The sequence below is a fragment of the Rana temporaria genome, chromosome 5 (assembly GCF_905171775.1).
Source record: "Rana temporaria chromosome 5, aRanTem1.1, whole genome shotgun sequence".
Taxonomy (NCBI): Eukaryota; Metazoa; Chordata; class Amphibia; order Anura; family Ranidae; genus Rana; species Rana temporaria.
This window is the reverse complement of record NC_053493.1, coordinates 262,942,459-262,958,998: the sequence shown is the minus strand read 5'-3', so window position 1 is coordinate 262,958,998 and position 16,540 is coordinate 262,942,459. Positions and strand designations below refer to the sequence as shown.

Below are 16,540 nucleotides of genomic sequence, written 5' to 3'. Positions count from 1 at the left end.
TAAAATAAACCAAAGAAGGTGCCAAAAGACCTGGACAAACTCGCAAATCTAACTCTAGCAGAGTATATAAAAAAATAAAAATAAAAATAAAAGAAAAACCATAAGTGTCCTGATGTCCATCACTCAATCACAAATGGTCAAGGCTGAGGTGAACAGGTAAGGGAAAAAGAAACAGAGATCAAAGATATCAAAACATCAGAGGAGGAAAAATGGATCCAGATATACCAAATCATTTATTTATTTTTTCGAAATAATCAGAATCAAAGGCTAACATCTCTTCCATTCACGGGATATCATTGACCATAGAAATCCATTGCAAAAATCATCTTTGATCATCCAGATCGTATATTTCAACCGTCTTGTTAGTTTACCAATTAAAAAGATGTCTAAATTGTCCAATCAGTTTTATGCTTAAAAAACAGTCCATAGATTTTTTTAAAAATCACATAACATACCAATATTCAGATTCATTGTTGAGTTTTTACTGTTGTCTGTGTCTCCATTGAAGGATTCATCCCACTATTTGTATTGGTGACCAATACAGGGGAACCCAAAGTTTTGGAGTTGTCCACAGAACAAGGTTGGGATACATCTTCCAACAGGAACACGTTTTTCCAAGGAAAGCTGTCTGAGGCCTCGTACACACGGCCGAGGAACTCGACGTGCCAAACACGTCGAGTTCCTCGGCCAGTTCAGCCCTGAAGCCGCCGAGGACCTCGGCGGGAGGAGAGCTCCCATAGAACAACGAGGAAATAGAGAACATGTTCTCTATTTCCTCGCCGAGGTCCTCGTCGGCTTCCTCGGCCGAAAGTGTACACACGGCCAGTTTCCTCGGCAGAATTCAGCCAGAAACTCGGTCGGAAGCTGAATTCTGCCGAGGAAACTGGTCGTGTGTACGGGGCCTAAAAGGGGAATTCCTCTCACTTTGGGTAACTTACTTCAACTTCCTGTTGCATATCTGAGACAGGAAGTGAAATTTCCCTAATGGTACAGAGACAGCTAAAAAAAACAACTGGGCAGGGGTTTAAATATTCTCTGGTCTATCCAAAATTGAAAGAAATTTAACTATTGAGAAGTATCGAGGCTGGATTTGCTGATTTCTTCTTTTGAAAATGCTAGTTGCCTAACCAAAAGCATGCAGTAAATAAGAGATAGGGAGAATCACAAATAATTTTTTCTATTTTTGATACATGTTAATACTGAAAGTACTGTGGGTTCCTCATGTCGAACCAGGATAACCATATTATTCTACAGTTACTAGTTACTTATTACTCTACAAGTCATAGATATTATGAAACATATGTCAGAATAATCTAATTTATTTATTCTGCCACTTGAACAATGAATGTTTTGAAAGTGAACGCATTGAGGTTGATGTATTAAAATGAAATAGGCTGTTTACTTTGCAAGGAAATTGACCCCAGATCTTAGTGAATGAGGTGAAGCTTTTTTGGCATTCATGATCCAATCATGCAAAAATGCATTTTTTTTTATTTCCTTGCATGTGGTTAGTTATTATGTGCAAAGTGATGAAGCTTCAGCATATTCCCTGCGCTCTGGAGCAAATTTACTTGCAAAGTGCAACTTCCCTTGCAAAGGGAATTTATTCCATTAAGAAGGGATAGTAGTCATGGGGCCAAACCAATCACCTTATAATCATCAGAGGAGCAAGAAGGGAAGTGAGAAAAAATAAGCCTTAAAGTATATTTCCACTTTTGCAACCAAATTGGGATAACACGTACTTTATATTTGTTACATAATTTATTTAGCTTCTTAGGCCCCTTTCACACAGGGTGGAATCTGATTTGCTCAGCAGGGGACCTGTGAGCTGATCCCCTGCTAAGCAGAGTGGTGCGGGCGGTTAACAGGTCCGCCGCTGCTCTGCATAAAGCCCTCTCTGCTCTATGGGCAGCCTTTCGATCCAATCTGCCGAGATGGAGGAAAACAGATCCCATTTTTTTTTTTTTCGAACCAGACTGGATTGGAGGTAGGCAGGTGTAAACTGACACAAGTCTGTTTACACCGACCAGTCCATAGGGATACATGGACCATATGATCAGGCCCGCATGAAAAACAAACAGGTGAACCTGATTGGATCATCTGTGTGAAAAATGCCTTAGCCACATTTGCATAATAAGAAAAAAGAATTGAAAATTGCTTCTCACAATTTGAAGTTCTCTTTTCTGATAACTCCAGCACTGAAAAATCTGACTTAGTACTCTTTGTTTATGAGGGGGCTGGGCAGCTGTGTTTGCCATAATTAACCCTGTTTATACTGTGCTGACAGATCGTATCATCAGTTATAAACTAGATTTGAACACTGTCTGTCCTAACAATGGGTTAAAGTGGTATGTTTTTTTGTTTTTAAATAACAAACGTTATACTTACCTGCTCTGTGCAGTGTTTTTTCATAAAGCAGCTCTGATCCTCTTGTTTTGGTTCCCCTGCCAGTACTTCTGGCTCCTCTCCCTCAAACAGCGCTTCCAAAGAAAGCCGCTTGCCATGGGGGCACCGCTGCAAGCTTGCTCCCGAGCTGGCACATAAAGCAGCGACTCAGCCCCGCCCCCCGCTCTCGCTTTAATGGCTTTGATTGAAAGCAGTGGGAGCCAACCAAGGCTAGTTTGAACATCATTGGATAGGAGAAAGCTCAGGTAAGGATTGAGGGGGGGGGGGGGCTGGGGAGGTGGCCACTGCACAAAGAAGGTTTTTTACCTTCATGCATAGGATGCATTAAAGTAAAACAACTTCAGTCCTTAGAACTACTTTAAATATTAGGAGCTTGACTTCTTCAATGTATGCTAATGATTGATAACTGAAGCCTAGTGTGCACGGGCCATATGTCTGGCGACATCACTGTTCGGGTAAGAATTATTTGCCTGGCTCCATTGATTTTTAATGCAAATGATGTTCTGATGGGATTATTGGCTAACCATAAACATAGGCAGGCCGAACAAAAAAAAAAAATCTGGCAGCTTTTCATAAAGTGCAGATGGATAAATATTCTGCTGTTGCTGTTCAGCCAGTCAGATGCCAAGAGTTGGTTGTGTGCAAAAGGAGTTTGCAACAAATAGGCCTGTTGAAAATTCGATTAGCAGTGGTTCCCGGAATAGGATGTGTAAAAATAGGTAGGAGTCATCAGCTTAACTAAACAAAAAGTTTTTGTAGCCTCCCTGGCGGTATGATTGTGTCAGATTTTTAAATCTCAAAATGGTACATTGTTTTGCATAAAAATTTAGCATTTTATATTGTAGGCCTGTAATTCTTAGGAATAACACACTTAAATATGTCCAAACAAGAGTCTAGTAGACATCCCGGGAATGATAAAGTTTGAAATGCGAAATCATAAATTATAATGTATTAAATAATTATAAATAATTATATTATAATAATAATAATAATAATAATAATATTAAAAATGAATTTCCCTGCGATTCACTATTGCTCATTTCTGTAAGTGTTCTAATTTACTATCGCTTTTTCTAGCTGGTCTAAAGCCACTGTTGATGTAAAGGGACACGTTTTGCTTGCCATGGACAATCTACAGTTTCCAGGCAGAAAGAACAGTATATATAATATAAAACTGTATGCAGGGCACTAGACAAAGCATTAGGGACAAAAGGGATGTGAAATGATTTGATACAGTAATGTAATCTGTAGGATTACAGTGTACTGTATGTATTTTTTTTTTTGTACTTTTTGAATTTGCCGCTGTGCTCTACCACCATGCGTCGCGACGCTCGCAGGGAACTGAGCCCGGCAGACAGAGCATCGGGCGGATGATACAGAGAAAGACACGGCGGGGGAACATCGCAGGATCCTAGTGGCAAGGTAAGTATGCTGTACCAGGATTCTGCAATGCAATCCTGAGTGTGGCTCGGGGTTACCGCTAATGGTACTGAAATTTAACCCTGAGCCACACTCGGGAATATCGCCAGGTGGGTTAATTCACAAAATAAGATGTGTTTCAGACTCAGATGTAGCCACTGTCCATCTGACAATTTCCTACCCAGCTCCTTTGAGGTCCAACCTTGAAGCAAAATCTAACTGGTCCTCTAGGTAACAGTTGAAATTCTGTCAGCTTAACATGGCATTATTCCTGGCTCTGTAATACGTGTCAGCCTATCTTCTCAGCTAAAAACTGAAGCCTCGTACACACGACCGAGGAACTCAACAGGCGAAACACATCGTTTTCCTCGTCGAGTTCCTTGTTAGGCTGTCGAGGAACTCGACAAGCCAATTTTCTCCATTCCCGTCAAGGAAATAATGAACATGCTCTCTTTTTGGCTCGTCGAGTTTCTCGACAGTTTCCTCGACGAAAATGTACACAAGACTGGTTTCCTCGGCAAAAAAATATCTCCCAGCAAGTTTCTTGATGGATTCTTCCCGAGGAAACCGGTCATGTGTACGAGGCCTTATAGATATTATAGTTACAAATACTACCACTTCTTACTACAAATCAGTTACAGTGGACACACATGTCTACAACCATGTCTACCCTCCATCTCTACATCCATATAGTATAGCAAGGCTCGACAAATCCCGGGTGCCAGGTCGCCATGGCGACTAGAAATGGTGTCTTGGCGACTTGGCTTGGAAGGTGGGCAAAAAAAAAAATGTTTTTTTTTTTTTTTTTGTGAGCTGGTGCCATCTGGTGGTGAGCCGGTAGTATTACAAGTTATTACCACCAGATGTGTGAGCTGGTGCCATCTGGTGGTGGCCGTTGGTATTACAAGTTAAGCATTACAAGTTAAACAGCAATTCTAATGTCATTTTTCACTATTTTTCACTGCCATCTTCTTCCCTCTAATTAGAACCCCCAAACATTATATATATTTTTTATCCTAACACCCTAGAGAATAAAATGGCGATCGTTGCAATACTTTCTGTCACGCCGTATTTGCGCAGCGGTCTTACAAGCGCACTTTTTTTGGGAAAAAATTACACTTTTTTTAATTAAAAAATAAGACAACAGTAAAGTTATCCCCATTTTTTTTAATATTATGAAAGATAATGTTACGCCGAGTAAATTCATACCCAACATGTCACGCTTCAAAATTGCGTCCGCTCGTGGAATGCCGACAAACTTTTACCCTTTAAAATCTTCATAGTTGACGTTTAAAAAAATCTACAGGTTGCATGTTTTGAGTTACAGAGGAGGTCTAGGGCTAGAATTATTGCTCTCGCTCTACCAATCGCGGCAATACCTCACATGTGTGGTTTGAACACTGTTTACATATGCTGGCGCTGCTCACGTATGTGTTCGCTTCTGCGCGCAAGCTAGTCGGGACGGGGTGCGTTTTCTGGCTCCTAACTTTTTTAGCTGGCTCCTAGATTCCAAGCAAATTTGTCAAACCCTGTAGTATAGCACCTACACATCATTGTCTTTTTTTAGCAACACCCTTTTTTTGCTAAATACGTACCTACCAAAACAAACCTCAGGACAGAAAATATTGAAAGCTCCTTGGTATGTTTATTACTCAGTGGTCTGAAAATGCACTTTTTCCAAAAATATTAAGTTTCTTAGGCTGAAATTTGCAATCACAAATTTTCTCTAAAGATTGAAATATTTTTATTTACTTACCAATTAAAGCTATGGTGCAGAGTTAAAGTACACCTGTCATAGAAGAATGATGTAGGCTGCCATTTTTGCCTTTTCTCCTTTAGGAATGTCAGTTACCAGGCTGTCATGTTGATGCTTCGCCTCCATTGTTTTCTTAGTCACCTGAAACAAATATAGAGATTAGAATTCAAAAAATGTCTAACATTAATTTACATGCTCATTCAGGTTTGTGAATTAAAGTCTATCTAAAGAAGCAAAAAAATCCTTGCAGTGGGTGCAGTTACACTTTAAATTATGCACACACGTGCTTTGAGCACTCATAGACTGACTCATCTGACTGAAAATGGCAGGAGGTGAGAGTTCAACCTCTGCTCGTCCTGGTTACAGCACCCCAGGGGCTTACTGTAACTCTACCCGATCCAGCCAACATTCGCATGTACCACATACATGAAGAATTCCCATTCCCATAAAAGGGACACAGACACGCCAAAATTTTCTAAAATGCGTAAAACCTTTTGTGAGATATTAAAGACACTTCTCCAACTGAATGATTGTTGCAAACAATGCTTGAAATGTTCACCTTGCTTGCAACTGTCAGGACAGTAATGCCCCCTTCTGTATTTTCTTGGGAATCAGTGAATTTGTTACTTTATGCATAACTCTGACTGTGCCTTTTTGGAGGTAATGACCTTCTTTTGTAACTAAATCCCTTTGTCCCTCGTCCCACTCAGTTGTTCCTCTTTTTGGTGTGTTGTACAGACCTCTGTTTAAAAAAAAATACACTGTAATTACAGTATATAACATGGTATACAACACTTTTGCTGCGTACACACGATCATTTTTAGGCATGAAAGAAAATGTCGTTTTTAAAATCGTAATTTAAAATGATCGTTTTTCAGTTTCTGTTTGTAAAAAATAATCGTCTGTGGACTAAAACGACGTTTTAAACCCACGCATGCTCAGAAGCAAGTTATGAGATGGGAGCGCTCGTTCTGGTAAAACTACCGTTCATAATGGAGTAAGCACATTCATCACGCTGTAACAGACAAAAAAGCGCAAATCGTCTTTTACTAACAAGGAATCAGCTAAAACAGCCCAAAGGCGAATAGAACTTCCCCTTTAGAGTGCCATTGTACGTCTTGTACGTCACCATGCTTTGTTCATCATTTTTTTTAAACGATGGTGTGTGGGCAATGTCGTTTTTAATGATGAAGTTGGAAAAACTTTGTTTTTTGGACGTGCTGAAAAACTACGTTTTCTTTCATGCCGAAAAATGATCGTGTGTACACGGCATTAGGCCTGATGCCGCGTACATAGGACCGTTTTTAATGTCATGGAAAAAACAATGTTTTTCTCGACGTGATTCTTGTCAAGCCTGCCTTGCATACACATGATCGTGAAAAAAAATGCTGGAGCACTATAAAGGGGAAGTTCCATTCGGATGGCGCCACCCTTTGGGCTGCTTTTGCTGATTTTGTGTTAGTTAATGTCTGGTGAAAGACGATTCGCGCTTTTCAGTCTTTGTGCTTTTCAGTCTATTACAGCGCGACGAATGTGCTATCTCCATTACAAACGCTAGTTTTACCAGAACAAGTGCTCCCGTTTCATAACTTGCTTCTGACCATGAGCGTTTTTTTACCGTCGTTAAAGCCTACAGACGACCATTTTTCACAACGTGGAAAACGACAACGTCAAAAACGACGCGAAAAATTAGAGCATGTTCTAAATTTGTAATGCCCATTTTTCACGTCGTGAAAAATGCTCTGGAGCCCACACACGAACGTTTTTAATGACCAAGTTAAAAAATTGAATTTTTCTCCTCATGAAAAACAGTCGTGTGTACGCGGCATCATGCACACTGGAAGTTTTTTGACGTTTTTACAGCAGCTGTTTTTGGCTGTAGACGTTTTTTTCTAGTCATTAAACTCTCCATCATGTTAAGCCCCATACACACTATCAGTTTTCCTGCAGGTTTTTCTCTTCAGATTTACCAAAACCATGTAGTGCAAGGGCCTGCCTGATTGCATAAGAATTGAAACTCTTAAGGCCTCGTACACACGACCGAGAAACTCGACGGGCGAAACACATCGTTTTGCTCGTCGAGTTCCTTGTGAAGCCGTCGATATACTCGAAAAGCCAAGTTTCTCCATTCCCGTCAAGGAAATAGAGAACATGCTCTCTTTTTGGCTCGTCGAGTTTCTCGACAGTTTCCTCAACGAAAATGTACACACGACCGGTTTCCTCGGCAAAAAAATATCTCCCAGCAAGTTTCTTGCTGGTTTTTGCTGAGAAACTCGAACGTGTGTACGAGGCTTCAGGCCTCGTAAACACGACCGAGTTTCTCTGCAAAAACCAGCAATAACCTTGCTGGGAGATATTTTTTTTGCCGAGGAAACCGGTCGTGTGTACATTTTCATCAAGGAAACTGTCGAGAACCTCGTTGAGCCAAAAAGAGAGCAAGTTCTCTATTTCCTCGACGGGAGTCTGATTTGGCTCGTCGAGATCCTCGACAGGCTGGTTTTCGACGAGAAACCTACGAGAAAACTAGGTACCCATTCCCTCCCGCCCCACAAAAAATGACATGCCAAATGTGCCATGTCAGGGGGTCAGGATTTCTTAAAGCGATTTCTTAAAGCGAAAGTTCCACTTTTGGGTGGAACTCCGCTTTAAGCTGCAGAAAGTTTTTTTTTTTTTTTAATTAGCCAATAAAGGATATCATTTGAATTTTAAACTTCATTAATGACTTACGATGCGAGTTGCCTGGCTTCAATACAACACAGAACTGGATATATACAGAACACGTCAGAGTGAAATTAGAACGCTTAATCAGCATATTTGTTTTGGGTCAGTGGCTTGTTAAACATTACAACTTTTGATTCAGCATAACAACCAAGAAAATTGCATTTTTTGGAAAGAGGGGGGCAGCCCCCCCCCTCCATACTCCATTCAGTACAGGTTTTCTTTAAGCCAAACTGAAGAAAGCAGTTATAGCCACAAAGTGGCTAAAGAAAGCCTATTAGATTCCTTCCCGCTACAACATAGTAAATCATTACTGCTATTATATCTTAAAAGGTTTATTTATTCACAAAATCAGAAGAACGTACCATATGGAATTGTCTTCTATAATGTATAGACTTCAGCAAATAAATTAATCTTCAGCAGGCTGTGCCTTTAATAAAGCAAAATGTAGCAGACTCTCGCTGTTTAATAGAGTCTAGAGGATTATCTAAATGAATATCTTTGATAATTTCTCTTCTTCTCTGCTGTACTGGAGTTTATAATTACTCCTTTGTGTTTTGTGCAAAGCAGAGATTTTGGCTGTGAAAGTGGCAGAAAATGCACTGTGTATTTATGACCCTTGTTGGACCCCAAGCTGTTTCATAGCTTTGTCTACATGCCAGACAGTCATTTCTTCCTGTTATTTCAAAATCTATAGTCTGCTTCCCATCATTTCCTGTGTGACTGTATAAACTTTCATTGGTATAACCGTACAATTATCTCCAGCATTAGATATATGAAGACATCCTTGAGGATCAGCATTGAGATCTCCAAGATCGTTAAATGCATGTAGTCCTACAAAGGCCACATGTACTTATGGTAAGATTGGTATAAACAAAGAGTACTGGACTCATAAACTCAATATTAAAATGACATTTTTGCTGAGAAAAAATTAAATATTGCAAGAATTTAAAGTCCAACTCCAGGCAAATACAAAAGTATCCCTTGTGTGAAGCTGTGCCTGTGCTGCAAGGGTTAATTGCTTATTTATGTCCAGGGCGTAGGTAAAGCAGTTTTATTAAACCTATCCTCGGCTCCTCCCCAGTCCCCACAGCTAGACCAGCCACTGCAGCTTTTACACCCCCAGGGATTCAGCTGTCTAAGATCCTGATGTCAAGACCAGAGAAGGGTCCATAGCCCTGCTTTGGATGTGAGGACACCAAAGGACACACCAGCACTGGATTGTTGGAGAGCACCTTCTGGAGGAGTAGTGATAGTGAAGGACCAGGTAAGTAAAACTGTTTCCCCTCGCCCCCTTGACTAAACAACTATTAAAGTATACCCACACATAAAATACGTCCCGTTCACATCAGTGTGACTTGCGAATTCATTTAACAGAAGTCTATGTACGTCACAATTTAATCATCAAAAAGTAGTGCAGGAACCTTTTTCATAATTGCTGAGACATGAGTCGTGGCTAGATGAACAGTTGCCGAAAACAAGCTGCGACTTGGCATGCAACTTGGAATGGTCAAGTTGCACCGGTGTGAGTCAGGGCTTAAGCTATTAAAGTAAACCCTCACCTTGTAAAACAACCCATTCAGTTAAAATAGAAATGAAAGGCAAAACATTTGTGTAAACATTATAACCACTTCAATACCGGGCCAATTAAATATCGGGCCAATTCTGAAGCCTCGTACACACGCTCGGTGTACTCGGCAAGAACCAGCAAGAAAACTGCTGGCAGAACCGAGTATACCGAGCGTGTGTACGAGGCTTTCAGGTTTCTCAACAAGAAAACTGCCCAGAATCTAGATGAGAAAAATAGAGAACATGTTCTCTATTTTCTCGTCGTGAGATTCTCTGCAGTTTTCCTGCCGAGAAACCCGAGAGCCCGTATACTTACCTGGTCGCCGTGGAAACCCACGCATGCTCGAAATGACTTTGACGCATGTGCGGTAGTTTCCTAGGCATAGGTAGGGTGCAGCAAGATGGCGGCGACGGCTTCGAATGTGACAAGCGCACGCTCGTCGTACGCAATGATGTCACCGCGTTCTTGCCTTTCAATAGAACCGCGGTTCTTTTGAAAGGAGAGTGTACACTCGGGGGGCAAGAGATTCTTGCCAAGAATCTCGTCGGAAAAACAACGTTTTTTGCCTGACGAGATTCTTGCCTGTGTGTATAGGGCTTGACACTTTTCACATACATGCAAAAATCTACTTTTTTTGCTAGAAAATTACTTAGAACTACAGGTGAGCCCGATGTTCGAGTCGAGCGTAAGTCAAACATCGGGTGTTCTCCCGTTCGTCGAATTTAGAACATTATGGGGCGTTCGTGGGAAATTCGAGTGCCCGCGGAACAATCCATAATGCACTGCGAGACCGTCAATGCGAGATCACAGCTATATAAGAGCACAGATCACAGCAAGATTACAGCTATATAAGAGCTGTCAGCGCAAAAAGGCCGCAAAATGTTTGAAGTCGCAGGACTCCTCCCATCGATGCAGAGTTTTTCCGTTTTTTTTCTTTTTTCGGGTCGTCGGCGCTATGATCGAAGATGAATGGACATATTTATTATATATTTTTTTTAAATTAAGGACTTGTCCCAAACTGTCTCCTGTCACTTTTACTTTTTTGACACTTTTATGGGTTAACGTGTAGGAGCACAATGTACCCAATACCCATTCACATGGCAAGGGGTGGAATCTGGGGGTCCCCTTGTTAAAGGGGCTTCCAGATTCCGATATGCCCCCCACCCACAGACCCCCACAAGCACTGGGCAATGGTTGTGGGAAAGAGGCCCTTGTCCCCATCAACATGGGGACAAGGTGCTTTGGGGGGGGGGACCCCAAAGCACCCTCCCCATGTTAAGGTATGTGGCCTGGTACAGTTCAGTCTCTCTCATCCCCCCTTTTGCTGTGACCTGCCAGGTTGCATACTCAGATAAGAGTCTAGTATGGCTTTTAGGGGGAGGCCCCACATTAAAATCACTGCTTCTGAAAAAAACTGCAGTTTTTAAAACCTTTGTTTGCATTGATACATGTCCCCTGGGGCAGGACATGGGTCCCCAAATACTTTTTATGGCAATAACTTGAATATAAGCCTTTAACGGTGTTAGCGTGTTCGCACATATTTTTTGCCTGTTCTCAAGTTCTGGTGCGGACCGGACTGGGGGGGGGGTGTGTTTGGCTCGTCCCTACTTAGAACCCACAAACTTTATATATAGAATAAAATGATTAGTATTGCAATGTTTTATGTCATGCAGTATTTGTGTAGCAATTTTTTAATTGGCGAGAATAGACTTTAATGCATTTTATTGCACACAAACACAAATATAATACCCAATTTTGGGATAAAATATAAAGGATGATGGTATACTGAGTAAATAGATACCCAACATGTAAAATTGCATGTGCCCATGAAACAGTGCCAAACTTTGGTACTTAAGATTCTCTATAGACTACGCTTTAAACACTAATCCAGGTTACCGGTTTAGAGATACAAAGGAGGTCTGACACTTAAATCACTTTTGCTGAACATGAAAACGCCAGCTGCAAATTTTAATGCCGGGATGATGCCTGTGGTATAATCACTTCAACCTAAGGAGGTCCATGGATGTCCTATGGTCTTTAAAGTGGTTGTAAACTCACTAACATACAAAAAAACAAAGGCATAATGAGCTAGTATGCATAGCATGATTCCTCTTGTACCAAATTGTATTGTAAGTGTCTTCATTTAATTTTGCAAAGCACTGCGCAAACTGTTAGCCCTATATAAATCCTCTATAATAATAATAATTAATAATTACCTGCCCAATGGTCCCGCACAGGTGCCAGTATCTTCTTCTGAGTGCTGATCTTTTCATTGGCCGGTGGGGGATAACATCACTTCTGCGCATGCGAAAGAGGCCATCATCCCGACACTCAGAGACCAGCTCTGTAAGCTGAGCTGCACATGCACAGCTCAGTTTACAGCTCCATAGAAGACAGCGTGGCTGCTCACTGTTTCTTGCAGAACTTCACTTTAACACTTGTCCCTGCCCTTAACCTGTAGCCTCATGGGATACATATCACACATCTAGTTGGCCAATCTCACATATATAGTGGCAGGGGGCCAGCTGAGTGATCAGGAAGTGACAGACAGTTTCCAAATCCAAAATAGCGGCACAGGAAAAAATAAAAATTTGAGTGTGAGGAAGAAAGTGCTGCTGACTTTTATTTTTAGATAGCTGGGTGGTTCCTCTTTAATCTTCAGGCTTCCGGAGCATCGTGTAAATTATCCTGAGAATTCTATCTACCAACATAAAAAAGTTGCTATACTTGCCTGCAAGGGAAATTCCTAATTTCTTGGCAGTTATATACTGTAGATTTCTAAACTGAGCTCCAAGCATGCAACTAAATATACAGTTAATACATATCTGGGAACTGTTTAACTGAAAAGATAAAATGCATTTCTGTGCAGGCAGCTTTGTACTGGACACTTCTGATAGGCAGCACAGCCCCAATCTTCAGCTTGGTCAATGAAGAAGTGTCAGCAGTACACTATTGAGGTTATCTCTCAGTGTACTCTGCTCTTTTTTCCTGTGAAAAGAAGCCTGCAGTTTAAGGCCCCTTGGGTCTTTTCCCGTAGTTGTACCCACAGCCAGGCATACAGGCACAGGCATTCCTTTGGCTCAATGAACAGTATAGGGCAGGGGTCTCCAAACTTTCTAAGCAAAGGGCCAGTGTACTGTTCTTTAGAATTTAGGGGGGCTGGACTGTCACTAGTGGGAGTAAATAATGCCCCAGCATCAGTACCCCATCATTAGTTATAATGGGAAGAATAGTGCCCTATTGTTATCAGTAAGATGAATAGTGCCACATTGATGGTGTTGGAAGGGGGAATGGTGCCCCATCATTGGTGTCAGTTGCTGGAAAAGTGCGCCAAGAGCCAGATAAGGCTAAAAAAAGGGCCACATCTGGCCCCCAGGCCGCAGTTTGGAGACCACTGGTCTAAGAGTAGGTTTTCTGTTGCTTTATCGCAGACCTGAACTTGGACAGAACACTAATATTACTCTTAATATTCTGAGCAAACTCCTTGAACAAGCAGTAGAGAACTGGGCGATACCAGAACACCAGGCACAATGTCCCATTTTAACAATGACTTTAGCACTAGAGGGGTAACAGCAGGCCACAGTCTCTGGGCTCTCTTACTCCAGTCTGTACTCACTAATATCCTTGGATAGTTGGATGCCTCCTTCCAATATCTTCCAGACACCTTTTCCAATGATACCAGACCAGATCCACAGACGATAGCAACTTTCAGCAAAATAGTCCCCCAGCTAGCCTAGCTAGGACCTCGATGAACAGCAGAAACATGGCAAGCCTTCCCAGGTGGACAGCAGGCCTCCTGGCCAGGATCACCTCCTCCAGAAATCCAACCACAATGTGTACACCGCTCAGGCAATCAGTAGGTTGCTGACTGCTGCAGGTGCTACCCCCGACTTATCACCAAAAATGCAAATGAAGAAAGGAAGAGGGTGGCACACCACAGTGGAGTCAAAATCTTAGAAGTTCTTTATTGTCACTATGCAAGACACTTCTAAGTGTAGCGCCCCCTTACTTTCAGTATGGGCACTACACTAAAGTTAGTGGGGAATGGGAGAGTTACTTTGCTCCCATTCTGAATTTGGTAAAATTGGGACATCTGTTACTCCAGAAATGTCCACTGGGTCAGTCTGTGCTCCAGGGATGCAATACCATCCCTGGCCGGCAGTTGGCGCCAGAGGGGTTCTGGCAGAGCAACTTTCCCCAGCAGCCAATCAGAGAATGTTCTCCCTCGCAAGGCATGCTGGGGAGGGGGATATCTGTGACAGGTGTCATGTGCTAACCAAGTTTTGCGGGGTCCCGGTTCCAGGTGCGGCATCCACCTTCAGGGTGCGCGCATCCATGGACCCCGCCAGCGAGGCCCACCAGGCCAGAATTGCAGTCTAACTAAACCCTTATCCTGAGGTAAAAAAGGGACTCCAGTGACTTACTGGATTCCCGGTTCTATTGAAAGGATCCCAGGCTGGGTGCCGTTCAATTGGTGAGCCGGCTTGAGGGGAACCCGGAGGCAGGTTGTCCAACAGGGCTTGAGTGTCAATGGTGACAGGGCTTGAGTGTCAATGGGGAATGGTGACAGGTATGTGCTGCGGTCATCCGGTGACCTATGCTAAAAACCTACTGGGAGGATTCGCTCAATCTATCCATCTAGCTCAACTCAAAGTAATTGGCCTGTGGCAGAGGCCCTAGAGCCAGGTCTGTGAGAGAGATCTGTTCCTCCCAGAAAATCCTAAGTGACACTTCGGCTGCCAGACTTGTTAAATTGGTCTGTCCGGGGGCACTTTACCCACTCCAACTAGAGTGGTGACAAATAACAGTTTGGTACTATATTGAGCAAGTACTGCTCAATTAATATCCGGGCCTGACACTGCAAGGATCTTCTTTCTTCTTCATCAACCTGCTCTTCCCACTAAATGTTGATGTTGGCCGTGTTTGGCCTGGAATAAAGCATTGGAAAACTCTTTATTCACTGTCTGGACTTTCGCTCACTGCTTTGTTATCCACCTGCACCCATACACCACATTAGTGTAACTCAATATGCCGATCCCAAAAACAAATCAGCAGCTCCTGCGAGGGTAGCGCTACACGTGTGGGCTCGTCCGGGATTCGGCTGTTACCAGTGGCAACAACAGAAGTGGGTGATTATTTACTAAAGAGTGAAAAGTGTCCGGTGTTGTGTACTAGAACTGTCTTGCAGCGAGGGAGTTAACTTCGCATCGCTGAGCTTGGGCATACCTGCGGCATAGCACACGCCTGCAACGTGTCCGGACAAGTTCTTCCAGGTGGGAGGAGTCAACCTCCCCTGCGTGAGACGTGCAGTGTGATTTTGCGCCAAATGGGGAGGAGAAACGCCCAATTTCGCGCCAAAGCAGCAGAACCACCCTCTCTTCAAACAAGACAGATCATTGCTGGAGATGTCTGGAGTTTCGTAGACCCCTGCTGCCCTGAGGCGCCCCATGACCCCCCCGGGGGTCCTTTCTGCGACTGCTACTTCGGATGTGTCTGTGACGGACACAGGCATCCACTTATCCTCTAGGGGACAGTTTGTGCTGCTGTCCAGCAATGGGGTGGAGATGATTGGGCTGGCCTGTCCCCAATTAGTTATCCACCTGCACCCATATGCCACATTAGTGTAACTCAATATGCCGATCCCAAAAACAAATCAGCGGCTCCTGCGGGGGTAGCACTACATAAGATTTTGACTCAACTATGTTCCTGTGTTCTTGTCTTGCATAGTGACAATAGTTCCACTGTGGTGTGCCACCGTCTTCCTTTGTTCATCATCTCTTCTAGAACAAGGACCCCACTGTTCCAAGTCTCCGAGTATTTATACACTCTCCCAGCCACCACCTGGTCACCTCTCCCTAGAGATTGGCCAGGGCTACATAAATATTCAGATGCTTATTTGTTTTCCCCAGTCTTCCAGAACCTTTCCAGACAGACAGGGGGAAGCAGTCAACCCTGCAGCCAGTGAAGCACAGAACAGACCAACGCAATCACAAGCAGCTCAACCAATTACAGGGAGTCTATAACTACATTTACCTAACCTATCACCTATTTAGGAGGGTGCTAGCATTACCAATGTGCACACGTGTGCTGCAAAATAACTTTATTGGTCCCAAATGGTCTCTCAGTCCATAGTGTAGCTGTACAGAGAATGAAAGAAGACAGCTACCAAGACAAATTCTGGTATTTTTTAACACACATATATATATATATATATATTATATTATTGTTTGTTAAACTGAAAATTATCTCCAGTGTATACTCTCCTCCCTCCCTCGATTTTTATTTTTGCATCTCAAGAATATTTAAAATTGTGGTCAAGTTTCATTGTAAAGTAAAATCAATGCAAGTTTGCAATTTAAGCCTACTGTGCTAAATCACAGCTATGAGGCGTACAAATTCACAAAATATTGTCCCACACTCTATCATACTTGGACTTATTTACAGCACGTCTATGCTTTCTAATGCTCCTCAATGTGTTGCATTGCACAGGCTTGCTCAGTAAATATTGCCTAGGATGTGTAAAAACCCAGTTGCCATGCCAGCATTAGGCAGAAATTAATATACAATAATTTTCCGGATTAACCTTTGTGTGAGGCATAAATTTGTCTAGACTTAAGCACAGTTAAAAGGTACATAAACCCATTTGTATTGCACAAAAGCTGTGTCAGCAA

General features: G+C 42.5%; 1 long non-coding RNA gene across 3 annotated transcripts in view; it reads right to left on the bottom strand.

Moving 5' to 3' along the window:
• The window catches only part of LOC120940762, a 317,651-nt gene that overhangs the window by 102,933 nt on the left and 198,178 nt on the right, over window positions 1-16,540 (bottom strand). For all 3 annotated transcript variants that reach the window (XR_005749479.1, XR_005749478.1, XR_005749477.1), the window contains exon 3: window positions 5,582-5,722. This is a non-coding gene — a long non-coding RNA (uncharacterized LOC120940762). The remainder of the gene's footprint in view (window positions 1-5,581; window positions 5,723-16,540) is intronic.